The 15,199-nt window shown below is 49.7% G+C and overlaps 1 protein-coding gene across 5 annotated transcripts in view; it reads left to right on the top strand.

Moving 5' to 3' along the window:
- The window catches only part of RNF144A (ring finger protein 144A), a 131,082-nt gene that overhangs the window by 57,034 nt on the left and 58,849 nt on the right, over positions 1–15,199 (top strand). For 2 of the 5 annotated variants that reach the window (XM_018055699.1, XM_018055697.1), the window contains one exon: positions 13,767–13,938. The exons of 2 other annotated variants lie outside the window; for them this stretch is intronic. The gene's annotated coding sequence lies outside the window, so the exon portion shown is untranslated. Of the gene's footprint in view, positions 1–10,744; positions 11,059–13,766; positions 13,939–15,199 lie in introns of those variants that run through there. One more of the 5 variants, XM_018055700.1, reaches the window with a different exon arrangement.

Below are 15,199 nucleotides of genomic sequence, written 5' to 3'. Positions count from 1 at the left end.
AGGCCTGGGTTTCTTTGAACGCTCGGAAGCTGGCAGGAGAATTGCAGCCGCAACAGCCCATGGAGCCCCAAGCCCGTGGGTCCCCTGAGACGTGTGTGGCACCAAATAGGACTTTGATCTCACCTTCCTGCAGGTGCTGAGACACAGGTTTCTGTTCTCAGCCACTTCCTCTCTTGGCTTCTCACAGCACCCCTGTCCCCGGCCCTCACATTCAGTGATTCTAATAATTAGTTTTTCTTTGGAAACATACAGACTGCCTCTCCTACTTGAGAGGATGCTTTATGACAGTGAAGGCCTTTGGAAAACTATGTGGAAACATGGGAGGAGGAAAAGTTAACGGTGTGTTGTTTTGGTTTCTTGCTCATTGAAACCTTTTAATTTAATTAAAAAAAAATTTTTTTTTTTTCTGTTTCTCCCCTGGGATGGGCTTGGGAAGATGTTCAGCGTAGATGGTGACGTTTGTGTCTTTGGAATAGAGTCTTTATAGCAGAGCCAAAGCCTCTGAGGTTTCCAGATAAACGCTGGCCTGTGTTCTTATTTTTTGAAGCTTAGTCTATCGAGAGTCTGCTCCAATGCTCGGAAGACAGTGGGAAGAGGGAGCCTTTGCTTCTGTGTTGTTAGTGGGTCACGTGGGGGCGAGTCCACCCGGATCCCTGCATTCTGTGGTGACCACTCCTCGAGGGGAGTGGCCAGGCGCGCGTGACGGAGAGGGGTGACCAGACCATAACCAGACATTTAACCCAGTCTTGAATATGAAGACAAAGTGTTCATAGCTCAGACCTGTTGTGTGCAGGGAGAGAACTCCTGAAATCAGAGGCGCCACAGGCGTGCTCTCTGCTGGGTGTTTTTCATCTCCCCTGCCCTCCGCCTCCTCGTCTGTAAGAGGCAGAGGGGTTGGCAGTCATGCCTGCTGATCACCCACCCTGTGTCTGTGTCCTTGGCCTGGACGGACGAGGAGCTGCACGCAGGGTGTCGGGATCTCTGCTGTGTTCACACTCACAAGTGGTTTGTTTACTTCCTTCAGCATGAAGGGAAAAACAGAGGAAAGTACTGTCTGCCTTTGCTTTTGAACTTGGCAGTAATGGGATTGTGTGAAGCCATTGGTCAGTATAATGCCACTTTGGGGTGTGTGTGTGCACACGCATGCGTGTGTGTGCATGTGTGTGGTGGGGAGGAGGGCTTTTGGAGAGAGCTTTAAAAGAGCCTGCCTAGATGTTTGGAATAAACTTGTCCCCCTTCATTTTTTCCTTTGTTTGTCGATGTACCACTTGTCTTCTTTATGCCTTTTCTTGTATTTTTCTCTTTAAAATGTTCAGCTATTCTTTCGTAATTGGAAAAAAAAAGTAATAAATGCATTTCTCTCTCTATGTCTGATGTTAAAACAGTCTGTGGGTTTCTTACTGCCTCTTATTGTGTTACAGAGAGGTTGGTTGCTTCATAGGTATTTGATATATATTTAGATTACGTTTTATTTCTGTCATTGTACTCAGATGTTCAAATGATAATGGGCAGCACAGATCAGACCAGGAAAAATACGCGAAGTATTTCTAAGGGGTGGGGGTATGTTATTTTTGCGATTGAATTCCTGTAAAAGTACACTGTGGGTCTCAGGATGCTATCTGTTCACGTAAGCGCCGACGTTACACGCTGCTGAGCACTTACCACGCTGCCGTAAGCGTCGACCACACTGGCGGCTCTGTGAGTAGAGCTTCTGGGGATCCGAAGATGTTAGGCAGAGATCCAGCCTTCACGGAGACATCAGCACATTTGGAGAGATGAGGTGTGCATGATAAGAAGCTGGTTAATACTTTGTTTCAAAAGACACATGTCACTAAGAAATGGGAGTTCCAACTAGGGTGGTGGTCTTCCAGGTGAGGTGGCTCCTTCTCACAACCTAGTGAGGTCGGGCTTTCCTTTCCAGCACCTGGTTTGTGACCTCCCATCACTCCCTGGTCCCTCTGCCTAGCACCTCACCTCATTGCCTAGCATCCCACCAGTCTCTCAGAGCCACACAAACAGCTCCTCTGTTGTGAAGCATGATTGATGAGTTCACCAGGAAATTTGGGTTTCTTCTGGGAACTGCGAGTAGTGGACGGCATTAACTCTGGCATCTGGTTGGCATTTGGAAATCTCCCATCGGTCACCAAATACGCACAAGATTTTGTGAGAACTCTTTAACCCACTAACAATCGGTTTCCTCATATGTAATGTTAGGATAAAAATATCCCATTGGACTGCAGTCATGGCTAAATCCACGTAAACAGATAAAACTCTGAACACTTACTGGGCAGCCTGTAAAACCTCACGTCTTTTCCTTTCTGTGCTGTGTAGTTATTTGTGCATATGTCTGCATTGATCACCTGCATTGCAAACCTCCAGAGGGTGAACCCCCCTGGGCCTGGCACAGACCCTCTCACACAGCCTGGTTGGCCCTCTGTGCTCATCTTGGTCTGTGCCATTATGAGGCCAATGCTGGACCTTTGGGGGTCTTTGGTTGGTCTTGGCCTTGGAAGACCTCCTGATCATAATGGTGATTTTGATAGATGGATGAATAAGGAGGCCATCTCCAATACAGAGTCGCAGAGGATGGGGGAACAGGTACATGTGGTCTGGAATCAGGCAGCAGGTTTGAGAGCAGCAGGTTGATTAGGGAGATCCAGGACCATAAAGAAGGTTGAACCGATGAATTGATGCTTTCTTGTTGTGGTGCTGGAGAAGACTCTCAAGAGTCCCTTAGACTGCAAAGTGATCAAATCAGTCAATCCTAAAGGAAATCAGTCCTGAATATTCATTGGAAGGACTGATGCTGAAGCTGAAGCTCCAATACTTTGGCCACCTGATGCAAAGAGCTGACTCACTGGAAAAGACCCTGATGCTGGGAAAGATTGAAGGCAGGAGGAGAAGGGAACAACAGAGGATGAGATGGTTGGATGGCATCACTGACTCAATGGATATGAGTTTGAGCAAATTCCAGGAGATAGTGAAGCACAGATGAGCCTGGTGTGCTGCAGTCCGTGGGGTCGCCAAGAGTCGGCTGAGTGGCTGAACAGCAATGAACAGCAGCAACTAAGCTTTCTGTGTCTGAGGTCTGCAAGGATGTTTCTCCTGAGCCGTCCCTTCCACAGAGCGTCCCTGATGCTTGGAGAAGCGGGGTCAAAGGGCACTACGGTTCTCCGATGACACAGACTCTAAATATCTGACAAGGCGAGCCTGACTAATTGCGTAAGTGTATTTTTCACCTTCACTGGCCAAGCAAGGGGTCTTTGGGTCGAAATATGTCCATGCATTTTACAGAAGAAAGAATTTCTCCCGAGTTAGCATGCAGCACATTCTGATCAGATGCATCGCCCCTTTGGTTTTGTCCTGTTCCCGGAGGCGTTGACTGAGCTCAGCACCCTCCACACCCCACCTTCCTCCTCCCATGTTACACGGCTCCTCAGCGCCTTGTTCTCCTAAGTTAAGCCTTTTGTTTTGTGTCCTTTCCTTCTCAGAATCTGTAGAGTTAAGCATGTGATGTCCACTTAGATGTCAACTGCCTGAACCCCATGTCCGAAGAGAAAATGACAGAATGAAAGAACGTTAGAAGCTGCTGCTGCTGCTAAGTCGCTTCAGTTGTGTCCAACTCTGTGCGACCCCATAGACGGCAGCCCGCCAGGCTCCCCCGTCCCTGGGATTCTCCAGGGAAGAACACTGGAGTGGGTTGCCATTGCCTTCTCCAAACATTAGAAGAGGACCAGATAAACCATGTGGTTTCAACAACTCCCTCTCGTCCTTCCTTTTCTTCCTCCCCTTCTCTTCTTTCTTCCATTTTCCCTTCTTTTCCCCCTCCTCCCCTCCCTCCCTTCCTTCCTTCCCTTCTTTTGATGGGTAAAAGTCTTCCAGCTGGTTCTTGACCCATCAAGGGTGAGACTCAGGGTTTTTGGCTCATGCCCTCATACCACAATAAGTTCTAGTTCCTGAGTGAAGAAGTGGGGTCACTGGGATGCATTTGATCCAGGCCCTGGTCCTCACCTGGATGAGGGCGTGGGGTACACTGTTCACATCCAATGAGGGGGCTTGTCCCTGGAGCAGGATCTCTCGGGTAGCTGTGCTAACACGTGGTTGGTCTAGTCTAGAACTGTCCTTGTTCACCGACTGGCCCACCAGCTCCAGTAGTACAGTAGAAGAATCAGTGAAGTGGCCCAGAAAAAAAGGAATAATGTTAAAGAAGAACCTTTGAGAGAGGAGCGGAGGTGGAAAGGAAGAACACCGCCACCACAAACAAAAACTGGGACAAAGAACATATTAGTTCTGGTCTGAATTCTCCTTCGTTGGAGCCAGGCTCACAGTTTGAGATCAAGGAGGCAGCGAGGAGAGATTAGGTAGAAAAGCTATATTTCTGCATAGGAAGGAGTCCTGCGTGCATGTTTCTGCAAGGCACTCCTTTAGAGTTGCATGTAGACACGTGGGCTCAGGTGGGAGATGGTTCCTTCACCTTGGCTGATGAGGCTGCCGTGAGGATGTTATTAATACAAGAAGCGTACCTACTCTGCAGACAGATGGGTTGTGATGGGGCCGTTGGGGGAACGGGATGTGTCCGTGGTTGTTGGAGACGGTTGTCTGAGGCAGTGACACGGGACAGGTTTCTGACCCTCTTGGGGAGGCTGAGGCTCTCAGAGGGGTCTGCAGGTTCCCTGCTGGCCCTCCCCACCGCCCCCTGCCCCTCGCACCATGACTGCCAAGGGTGACAGGAGCCCTGGGGTCCATGGGTGGGCAGCACCAGGCCCCCTTCCATGGGCAAGCTAGGTTTCTCTAGATTATAGAAAGGTCTGTACATCACAGCTCAGTAGGTAAAGAATCTGCCTCCAATGCAGGAGACCTGGGTTCAGTCCCTGGGTCGGGAAGATCCCCTGGAGAAGCAAGTGGCAACCCACTCCAGTATTCTTGCCTGGAGAATCCCATGGACGTGGAGCCTGGTGGGCTGCAGTCCATGGGGTCACAAAGAGTCAGACACGACAGAGGGACTTTCACTTTCTGTACATTTAGGGCCTTGATAAAGTTTTGAGGTCCAGCGTCTTGTAAGAGAGAGACTCCCCCAAAGTCTTGGACAAGGATGTGAGATGTAAGCACAGGTGGCTGATCCATATGCCTGACTTCCTTGGATGTGCAGGTCTGACAGGCCAGTGGCCCTGCTTTTTGGAAAATACGTTAGAATTCTATCATTAGAGTTTCCTGTATGAAGCCTTTTCCTTGTGCTTTCCAGATCAACAGTGAAATAGACATAGCCTTTTTCTTTTTATGCAAGTAATTCTGTAATTGTAGAAGAGAATATTTGAACTACCAGGTATATGTTTATTAGAGTTTTCATTTATTACATTTCCAGTTTTTAAATAGGATTTGCATTTTAGCTTTAAGAGAATTGAAACTTTAATGTTAACTATAAAAAGGAAAAAAAAAGAAAAGGGAAGAAAATAGAAAATTTCCCCCAAACCCAAACTCCAAGATCAGAATTAGGAGAGTCTCTGTCACCAAGCACTTGCTGTACCTAGTCTCACGTGGCCATGAGTTTACCTTGTTTTTATTTCATGTATAGTAAGAAAAGAGGGGATTTATTATAACTGACGGTGTGAGTCTCATGGTGACAAATTGGCCAGAAGCGTTCTGGAATATTTTAATCTTAGGGGCATCTTCTCAACAGTGTGTGTTTTCTCTCCTTGCCGGGGTACAGGATCCAGCCAGCAAGCACAGTGGTCAGATTGCAAGGTCTCCAGTCAACATCCCTCCTCCTCGCCCCGCCCCGTCTTCCCAGAGCCTGGAGGGGCTGTGCTTTGAGGTTTGTTTTGGGAGAAGGGTAAATTGCCACTGGAGAAATCCCCAATTCCCAAAATATCCCAAAGAGTCTATTATGAAAAGATTTTTTTCAGAGAGAGGCTAATAGTAGCTAAATTCCTTTCCCATAACAGGCCTCTTCCCTTGCATTTGGGAGGTACAGTCAATATTGGTCTGAAAGGGTGAGTGATCGGAGGCTATTTTGGGGTGGTCTGAAGAACCTCAAGGTTGTCTTGTAGAATAACAACTGAGGAGCTTGTTCTGTGAACAGGATAGTTGGGAGGTGAGTGGTGAGGCCGCTGAGCAGCTTGCAGCATGGCAGGGGGTCCTTGGACTGTGGGTGCCAAGAGGTGTATGTGAGCTCCCCAGTTCCCTATTGATAGACCTCAGTTGCCTCTCCCGGGGTTTGTGTCCACTTAGAAGTTCTTCTGTCCTTGAAATGTCCATGCTTCTGCCCTGCACAGGCTCATGTTCTCAAATCAACCCTGGTTTCTTAACTTCTGTTACTGCGTCATGAGTTTCCTCAGGACCTTCTAGGGGGCCGTAGGAGGACACTGTCTGCCTCCGCCCCTGCCCCCCACCCTTCCACCATTCCTGTAGCATCTTCTCTCAGCGACTGTCCCGTCCACCCTCTGCTCCTTCATTTTGCCATCAGCTTTCATCAGCTCATACACATGGTCTAATAAATTCCAGCCCATCTCTGTGCATTTAGGTTGTTCCGCCCCCATTTAGAGTTTCATTTACCTGACAGCTCATTGCAAATCAAGCTTTGAAAATGTTATATGAAACATGGAATTCCTCATGTCCAGGAAGACACAGCCGTTTTTCATCTGCCCCGGGAAATCTTCCTGAAGTGCAGAGCCGGGCTGTCACAACGAGGGGGTGAGACAGATACCCCCGGGGAGTGATGCCTCCTATGGTCTGTGCCTGCCCCCATCTGAAGTGCCCACCCACGGGTGCCTGCTTCTCCCCACCTGAGACCTTCCTCGGAGGAGCCTGCAGGTGTAGAGATGAGCCCTCTCTTCTTCTGGGTGGGAGCCTCCCTGGCCAGCGAGTGACCTAAGGAGGGCAGCTGTCCTAGCGCCTGCCTCCAGGATGGGGGGACACTGAGTGGGTGTGACAGCGGCCCCGCCACTTTCCACGAGGGATAGGGCTCCCATGAACCCCAGTGGCAGCTGCTCGGTGATTAATCCCTCGCTTCCCGCCTCCCTCTGCTCCTTTGCAACTGTGTCCCCGGGATCACTACCCCAATAGACTGCCTCTCAGGGAGGCCAAGCTAAATTGCTCCCAGAGGCGGTTTCCCTGCGAGCTGGGAGAATCAGATAGATTAAAAGCCAGGGACGTACTTTTAAACTCAAAGCTCTAACCTTTTTAACTTTGGCCTGTGTGTTGGTGGACCTCCTGTGAGCATTTCAGGGGAACCCTGATGCTTTGCAGAGTCGGGTCATGTCTGCAGACAGTCATGTGGGGTCCGAGAAACGATTCCTCTTGAAAAGAGTCTGAGTTCTGTGGGATTTGTTGTTAGCTTTTCTTTTCTTTTTTTTTTTCCAATTTGTTTATTTATTTTTGGCTGTGCTGGACCTTTGTTGCTGCCTGTGGGCTTTTTTCTAGTTGTGGTGAGCAGGAGGTGGGTGGGCTACTCTGGTTGCGGTACCTGGGCTTCTCATTGCGGTGACTTCTCTTGCTGCAAAGCCCAGACTCTAGGCACGTGGGGGCTCAGTAGTTGTGGCTCCCGGGCTCTAGAGCACAGGTTCTTAGCACCGCAGTTGTGACTTAGCTGCTCCGAGGCATGTGGGATCTTCCCGGACCAGCAATGGAACCTGTGTCTCGTGCATTGGCAGGTGGGTTCTTTACCACTCAGCCACCAGGGCAAGCCCCTGCTAATTGCTGTTAAATTGTGACCCCTCCCGCACCGCCCTGCTGTTCCCTGGGTATTGCAGCTGTGACAGGGATCAAAGGGAACTTCTGTATGAAGACAGGATGTTACAGCCTGGGACGGGGTGGTGCACAGACAGACAGCAGGCGGGGCAGATGCGCTGGACTTGCAGTCGGCCGGCAGCATGGCCCTGCCAACCCCCAGGGTGTGCTTTGTGTGGTCCCTTCCGCTCTCTGGGCCACTGTCCTGAAGGCTGGCACAGAGACACTCTGGGGCCCTCCCGCTTTCCTTATTTGCAGGAGAAAATACAGGATCACAAAATCCTCCAGGATGATTCACAAGTTGAAATATGTTGGCAGAGTGCATTTTCATTTTATTTTGGTTGAAGGAGGAGTGTGGGGGAACTTTCGGGGCACTGAAGGAAGCCAGGTTGGAATTAAGACTTGCTCCTGGCTGGCAGGACCTGCTGCGCCAGTTGCTATTCCCTTCTCGCTTGGGCACACAGTGGTTTATTCTGGGAACACACCAGCCCAGCCAGTAATTCAAACGTGTCCTATGGCAGCGGCTGGAATGGGGGCCTCCTGGCCTTGAAGACCCGTCTCAAGTTCTCCAGTTTAGCCTGCTCTCATCACCAGAAACAAACACACTTGACAAAAAAGGTCATTCTCTCCCACCATGCAAAATAACATCTAGAATTCCTTGCACGTTTGTTCATTACAAGTCAACTGAGCTGTAATGTCTAGAAAAATTAATTCGCACTTCTTTAAGAGTAAGGAGGCACTTTGAACTTGGGGGGCCATAGGCAACGCCTCCACAAGTCTGCCTCCTTCCAGCATCAGAAGGGGTGATGGTGGCCATGCTGTGTCTCTGAGCCTGGCCCTTCCAGGCCAGCCTGTCCCCTGCAGAGAAAGTGTGAGGCTGGCAGAGCATGACTCACCCTGTCGGGCAGATGGGGTCATCCACCTCCTGCCTCTGGTCCAGGGGGTGGGCGTGGGCGTGGCCGTGGTGACAGCCTGTCACCAGGGATGGAGCTCTGGGCATGATGATGACAATGACAATCATTCTATGTAGAACCCTGGCTAAGTTCAGGCCCCTCAGCAGAATCAAGCTGTGACAAACCTTGACAGTGTATGAAAAAGCAGAGACATCACTCTGCTGACAAAGGTCCATGCAGTCAAAGCTGTGGTTCTTCCAGTAGTCAAGTACAGATGTGAGACTTGACTATAAAGAAAGCTGAGCCCCGAAGAACTGATGCTTTTGAACTGTGGTGTTGGAGAAAGCTCTTTTGAGAGTCCCTTGGACTGCAACGAGATCAAACCAGTCAATCTTAAGAGAAACCAATCCTGAATATTCACTGAAAGAACTGATGCTGAAGCTGAAGCTCCAGTGCTTTGGCTACTTTCCCTGATTCTGGGAAAGATTAAGGACAGGAGGAGAAGGGGATGACAGAGGATAAGATGGTTGGATGGCATCACTGACTCGATGGACATGAGTTTGAGCAAGCTCCAGGAGATAGTGAAAGACGGGAGCCTAGCGTGCCGCAGTCCATGGGATTGCAAAGAGTTGGACACAACTCTTAGCAACTGAACAACAACAACAATGATCGTCATACTGATGAATTGATGTGATTCTTTAGGCTTGTTACAAGCTCTTGTTTTCTAAATGTGAGGATTCTTTAAGAGTTGCCAGACCTTTAACAACAATAGCAAAGCTCTGACATAAGTATTGTGGGGGCTGAAGTGTGTCCCCAGAGCCAGGACATCAGAATTGCACCTGTTTGGATTTGAGTCTCTACAGATGGAATTAGGTTGAAAGGAGGTCCTTATGGTGGACCTTAACCCAGTATCATGAATTTCCTCAGCCAAAAGGGAAATGGAGATAGTTCCTCCAATGAGAAACACCTCAAAAGGGAAGAGACACAGGGAGAAGGCAACTGTCACAGGCTGAGGACGGAGGCTGCAGAGGAACCAGCCTGGCACCACCTCATCCTTGACTTCCAGCCCCCAGACTGTGACACAAAAAATTGCTTTTGTTGGGCTTCCCAGGTGGCTTAGTGGTAAAGAACGTGCCTGCAAGGCAGGAGATGCGGGTTCGATCCCTGAGTTGGGAAAGTCCCCTGGAGAAGGGAATGGCAACTTCCTCCAGTATTCTTGCCTGGGAAATTCCATGGACAGAGATGCCTGGTGGGCTACAGTCGATGGGGTCACACAGAGTCAGACATGACTGAGCTGCTAACACTTTTCAAGCTGCAGTCTGTGGTGCAGTGTTAAGGCAGCCTTAGCTAACTAATGCAAATCTCATTATCCTCCTTCTGAAGATGGGAAAACTGAGGCTGGGTGGATTGAGTAGCTTGGTCATGGTCCCCGGAGAGCAGGGGCTGCAGGTGGGTGTGACCCAAGGTCATCTGGTCCCAGCCTATGTTCTCAGCCTGCAGGTTCCGGGGACAGGTGATGTGACCTTCTCCATGTAACCTCAGGGGCTGAGTTTTGTCAGGCTGCAGTGACTTCTCAAGTGGCCCTGTGCTCTCTGCCTTCCTCCCAAGATCTTGTCCCTGTTTGAATTTTTGAGCCAAATGTATTGCCCCTAAAGCATGGCCTGCAAAAAACCTATTGCACAGCAACATTTATGAAAAATAAACAAAAAACCAGAATGACAAGCAGAAGCTTTGAGGCCGTGAATTCTGTGTGCACTCCTGAACATTTTTGTCTTTGCCGCGTTTCTTGTCTTTCTTCCCACATGACGTGACACACACTTTGTGAAGTATCTGGCAGGCCTAGACAAAGGATCGCTGATTCGCACCTCATTCAACTTTGTTGCTGGTGCCACTCGATTTCCCACCATCCTTGTCCGTCGTCCTGGCCACAGAAGCTGCAGCTCGTTTGAGGTTCACGGTGACCCAGGAGTATCCGGGGGCCCCTGGGAGGGCTGTGTTCTCTCAACTCCCCGATTTCAGTTTGTAAACTGGTCTGAATATTCCTCCAGTTTTCTGGTTTCCCCAGTTGGCCTCATTTCTTTGGTTCTGTGAGCCTGGGACGGGTGGGTGGTGGGGGTGGCCGGAAAGCAGGTCCCACTGACTGGCATCCGGTACACATGGTAATTCTTATCTCGTTCCATATAAATGCCAGGAAGATGGTGAATGTTGCAAATTAAACCACCTCTGAGATGTGATGCTGAAGACTGGGAAACAGACAGAGATCTTGGGTGGCTCTGGCTAAGACAAGGTACAGCGTCAGGGTTACTGAGGGTTTCCCTGACCCTTCTCTGGCAGATCCCAAGCCTTCAACTCCTCACTGCAGCCGTGCGGAGAGCTCACTGTAAGCGGCGACAGCCCTCCAGTCTCTGTCCTGGCACCTACGCTGACCTGGGGATTAGGAGTGAGTCTGGTCTTCTGATTAGATTCTGCCACTCTGTGGCCTTGGAGGTCACTTGTCCCTGAAAAGGGCTTGGGCACTGGGATTCCCAGAGCTCTCCTTGTCCTTTTACTGTGTTCACAGCATGGCCTCTGCTCTACTGAACTGCAGCTTTGCTTTTGCATGAGGCCTGGCATGTTCTCTGTAGGTTGAGAAAGTTCAGAATGATTCGCATCCACCCAACCCCAAACTCCCAGTCCCTCTCCTTCTCCCCTCCCCTCTGGCAACCACAAGTCTGTTGTCTATGTCTGTGAGTGTATTTCTGTTTTGTGTACAGTTTCGTTTATGTCATATTTTAGATTCCACGTGTAAGTGATGCAAGCTATGACATTTAGAATGGATAGACAAGGAGGTCTTACTGTATAGCACAGGGAACTATACACAGTAGCCTGTGATAAACCATGATAGAAAAGAATTTAAGCGAAGAATATATATATGTGTGTGTGTGGATAAATGTATAACTGAGTCACATTGCTGAATACAGCAGCGATTGGCACAACACTGTAAGTCAACTATGCGTATGTGTGTGCTTAGTCCCTTCAACCGTGTCTGACTCTTTGTCACCCCATGGACTGTAGCCTGCCAGGCTCCTCTTTCCATGGAACTTTTCATGCAAGAATATTGGAGTGGGTTGTCATTTCCTCCTCCAGGGGATCTTCCCCACCCAGGGATTGAACCTGTGTCTCTTGCATCTCCTGCATTGCAGGCAGATTCTTTATCCACTACTTTAATTAAAAAAAAAAATATATATATATATATATATGAAAAAAAAAGTACAGAAAGTATGTTTCTAGATTCCTCATTTGCTTCTTTTGAACTTAATGCAGTTTTCTTTCTGGTCTGTTCTTACTTGTTTGTGCCCAAGAGAGACTGCAGCCTGGTTCATGAGCCCTGGGCCCTGGAGGAGGAGTCTCATTTCTTTGTGTCCGGGCCCCTGGGGAGGAATAGCTCCCACCCCCAGCCCACAGCCTTATGCAATAACCGCAAATCAGGCTGGAGCCGCTGAACCCGCCCACTCTCCTGGAAGGCCCAGCATGGCACATCGCTGAGAGGATGCTAAAGTTACTGGTCTGCCTCCTCCACCCCACCTCCCCCTCCTCTTCATCCCAAGGCCGGGTTTGGGCTGAGCTTGCTTGTGGGCACGTCAGCTCCGCAGCGAGACTGGGTGGCAGTCCTTAATGCTGCCATGTCTCTTTGTTCACTTGTCAAACTCTGGGAGACAGCTTTCCCCCAGCCTACAGAAGTGATGTTACGTAACTTCTGGCATTCACCCCACCCTTCACCACCTTCAGCTGCACGTCTTCCTATGTGTAACTGACTTTTCTCTTTTAGACAAGCTCCTATGTGTGTAACTGACTTTTCCTTTTTAGACAAGCTCCTATATGTGTAGCTGATTTTTCCCTTTTAGACAAGCTCCTATGTGTGTAGCTGATTTTTCCCTTTTAGACAAGCTCCTATGTGTGTAGCTGATTTTTCCCTTTAGACAAGTTCCGAGTGGGTCGGGCTGAGCGGACGCAGCCCCAGGTGGTTTCTTCTGTGGGCTGATTGCTCTTTTTTGGGACGAGAAGCTGGGATCAGGCTCCTTGGCAACTCTTTCCTGCTCTGTGCTCCCTCCTGCCACTTGCTGGCCTTTCTAGCTTACCCACCATCTTATTATGTTGCTGTGCCCTTGGTTGAAAAGGCAGCCAGCTGTGTCTCTGGGCATGTCCAACCCTCTGTGGGGGTGCTGTCCACATCTCCCCGGGCTGAAGGGGACTCATCCCTGGGCTGTGTCCAGGCCCAGACTCCCAGAGGAAGACCTCTCGTAGATGCTTGTGGCTGGCAGTGCAGATGATAGGGCAGAAAAGAGATGGTGGGGTCGGTTCTCCAACTGCCCTTGGCTAGAGTGATGTGCCTCCTGAACCAGTCCAGAGAGAACAATCATAACAGCATCTTTTTTTTTTTTTTTTGAGGGTTATCAGTTCAGTTCAGTTCAGTCACTCAGGCGTGTCTGACTCTTTGTGACCCCATGAATCGCAGCATGCCAGGCCTCCCTGGCATCACCGACTCCCGGAGTTTACCCAGACTCATTTCCATCGAGTCGGTGATGCCATCCAGCCATCTCATCCTCTGTCATCCCCTTCTCCTTCTGCCCCCAATCCCTCCCAGCATCAGGGTCTTTTCCAATGAGTCAACTCTTCGCATGAGGTGGCCAAAGTATTGGAGTTGAGGGCTATACTTACTATTCAATCTACTTATTTTTAATTGGAGGATAGCTGCTTTACAATATTGTGTTGGTTTCTGCCATGCATCAGCACAAAGCAGCGTATGCTGAGTAGCCAGTGGCCGCAGACACCATTGCGGGCAGTGCTTACAGGACCCTAGAGTTTATAGGGTGGAAGAGTGGGATTCTGGAGCCGGGATACCTAGGCTCTGACACTTAAGACTGAATCGGTTGTGGAGCTTCAGTGCCTCAGTTTCCTTTTCTGTAAATTGGGAAGAAGAGTGCGTGTACTTCACAGTTGGTGGAAGTACTGAGTGAAGCAATACACATATTATGTAGCCTAAGATCGTGCCCTGGGAACTGTGAACTGATGTTCAGCTTCACTGATTTGCCGCTATCCCGTGGTTGAGGGGCTGAACTGGGATTCAAACCTGATGGCCTCGGGTCCTAGACACTGTCTGCTTTCCAGGAAAGGCTGCTGTCTGGCATACGAGGTCCCCATGGTGCCTTGGGCCCCTTGGATAAAGAGACTTGGGATCTTTTCTCAGAAGTGCCGCTAGCTGTTCAACCACAGACTGCCGGGTCTTCGGGCTGCACTTCCTTAGCTCATCACAGGTGTACGGGACCAAGCACAGCCAAAAGTAAGTAAATAAATAAAATGATAAAAAACGGTATGTTAATAAAAGAGGGAGGGGTTATAGGCATAATTATGGCTGATTAGAGTGGTATGACAGAGACCAACACAACATTGTAAAAATGAAAAAAGCAAGGTAAAACAGTGACAGCTTTGTTACCGTCTTCAACCATGTTTAGAGAAGGCCGGGGGTCAGAAATGGGGGAGGTGGGGACAGGATGCTCCCATAGGTGCCTGCACCAGGGCCAGGATGTGACCCTTGGTCTCCCTGATGCCCTGCCTGCCCATGGGTGAGGAGCTGCTTCTGTCTGATTGGGGGATGTGGCGGTAGAGGCTAGCCTTTGCTGTGGAGACCCTTGAAACAAAACTCAGAGCAGGAACTGTCTGATCCCCTGTGGGGAGCATCTTCCGGCATCTGGTCTACGTCTTCGCTGGGCTTTTGTAGCATGTCATTCGCTAGTGGAAGGGAGGAGGCAGGACTTAGCTGTGTGGTAACCCTGGATCCCACAGCTTCCAGGCCACTGTCGTGCTTGTGTGTTGAGAGCAGCCTGGAGTCTGCTCATTTATCAGCTCCATCTCATTGACACTCTGTGGGATGGCCTGGCGCAGTTCACTCACCCCTGTTCACCAGGAGTGTCTTAACTGAACACACAGGGTTCGTAAGAAGCAAGAACGGCGGTTGGAGTGTGGGCCTTCATGCCGCTGAGGTTATTGCTGCTTCAGGACAACCTGAGCTACACCCAGTCCAGTTCTGTTCAGAAAATAAGGAAGTAGACCCTTATAGTTAGCAGGATTGAGTCCACCCCTGCCTCCATCACTCAGCCTCCTGGACCCCCAGCCCTCCTGCAAGGGAGGGGCAGTGTTTCTTGGAGCTGCTGTATGATTAAGTGGCTCATGAATATGTACACCTTGGAAGTTCTCAGTCGATGTTAGCTGTTATTGGCATTTCTTAATCTTTGTTTGGGACTTCCCAGGTGACACAGTGGTAAAGAATCTACCTGCCAATGCAGGAGACACACATTTGATCCCTGGGTCTGGGAGATCCCCTGGAGGAGGAAATGGCAACCCACTCCAGGATTCTTGCTTGGGAAATCCCATGGACAGAGGAGCCTGGTGGGCTACAGTCCCAAAGAGTCCAACACAACTGAACAGGCACACGCACAATCTTTGTTTGAATTGATGTTGCTTTGTTTTCTTTGTGAGAAAAATAAGACCCTTCCCCAGAGGCTGACACTGTGAACACTGTGAAAGTCCTGTTCCTCTGTGGG

This window comes from Capra hircus, chromosome 11 (assembly GCF_001704415.2).
Source record: "Capra hircus breed San Clemente chromosome 11, ASM170441v1, whole genome shotgun sequence".
In the NCBI taxonomy this organism is placed as follows: Eukaryota; Metazoa; Chordata; class Mammalia; order Artiodactyla; family Bovidae; genus Capra; species Capra hircus.
Note: the sequence above shows the minus strand (reverse complement) of the source record. Positions and strands in the feature narration are given on the sequence as shown.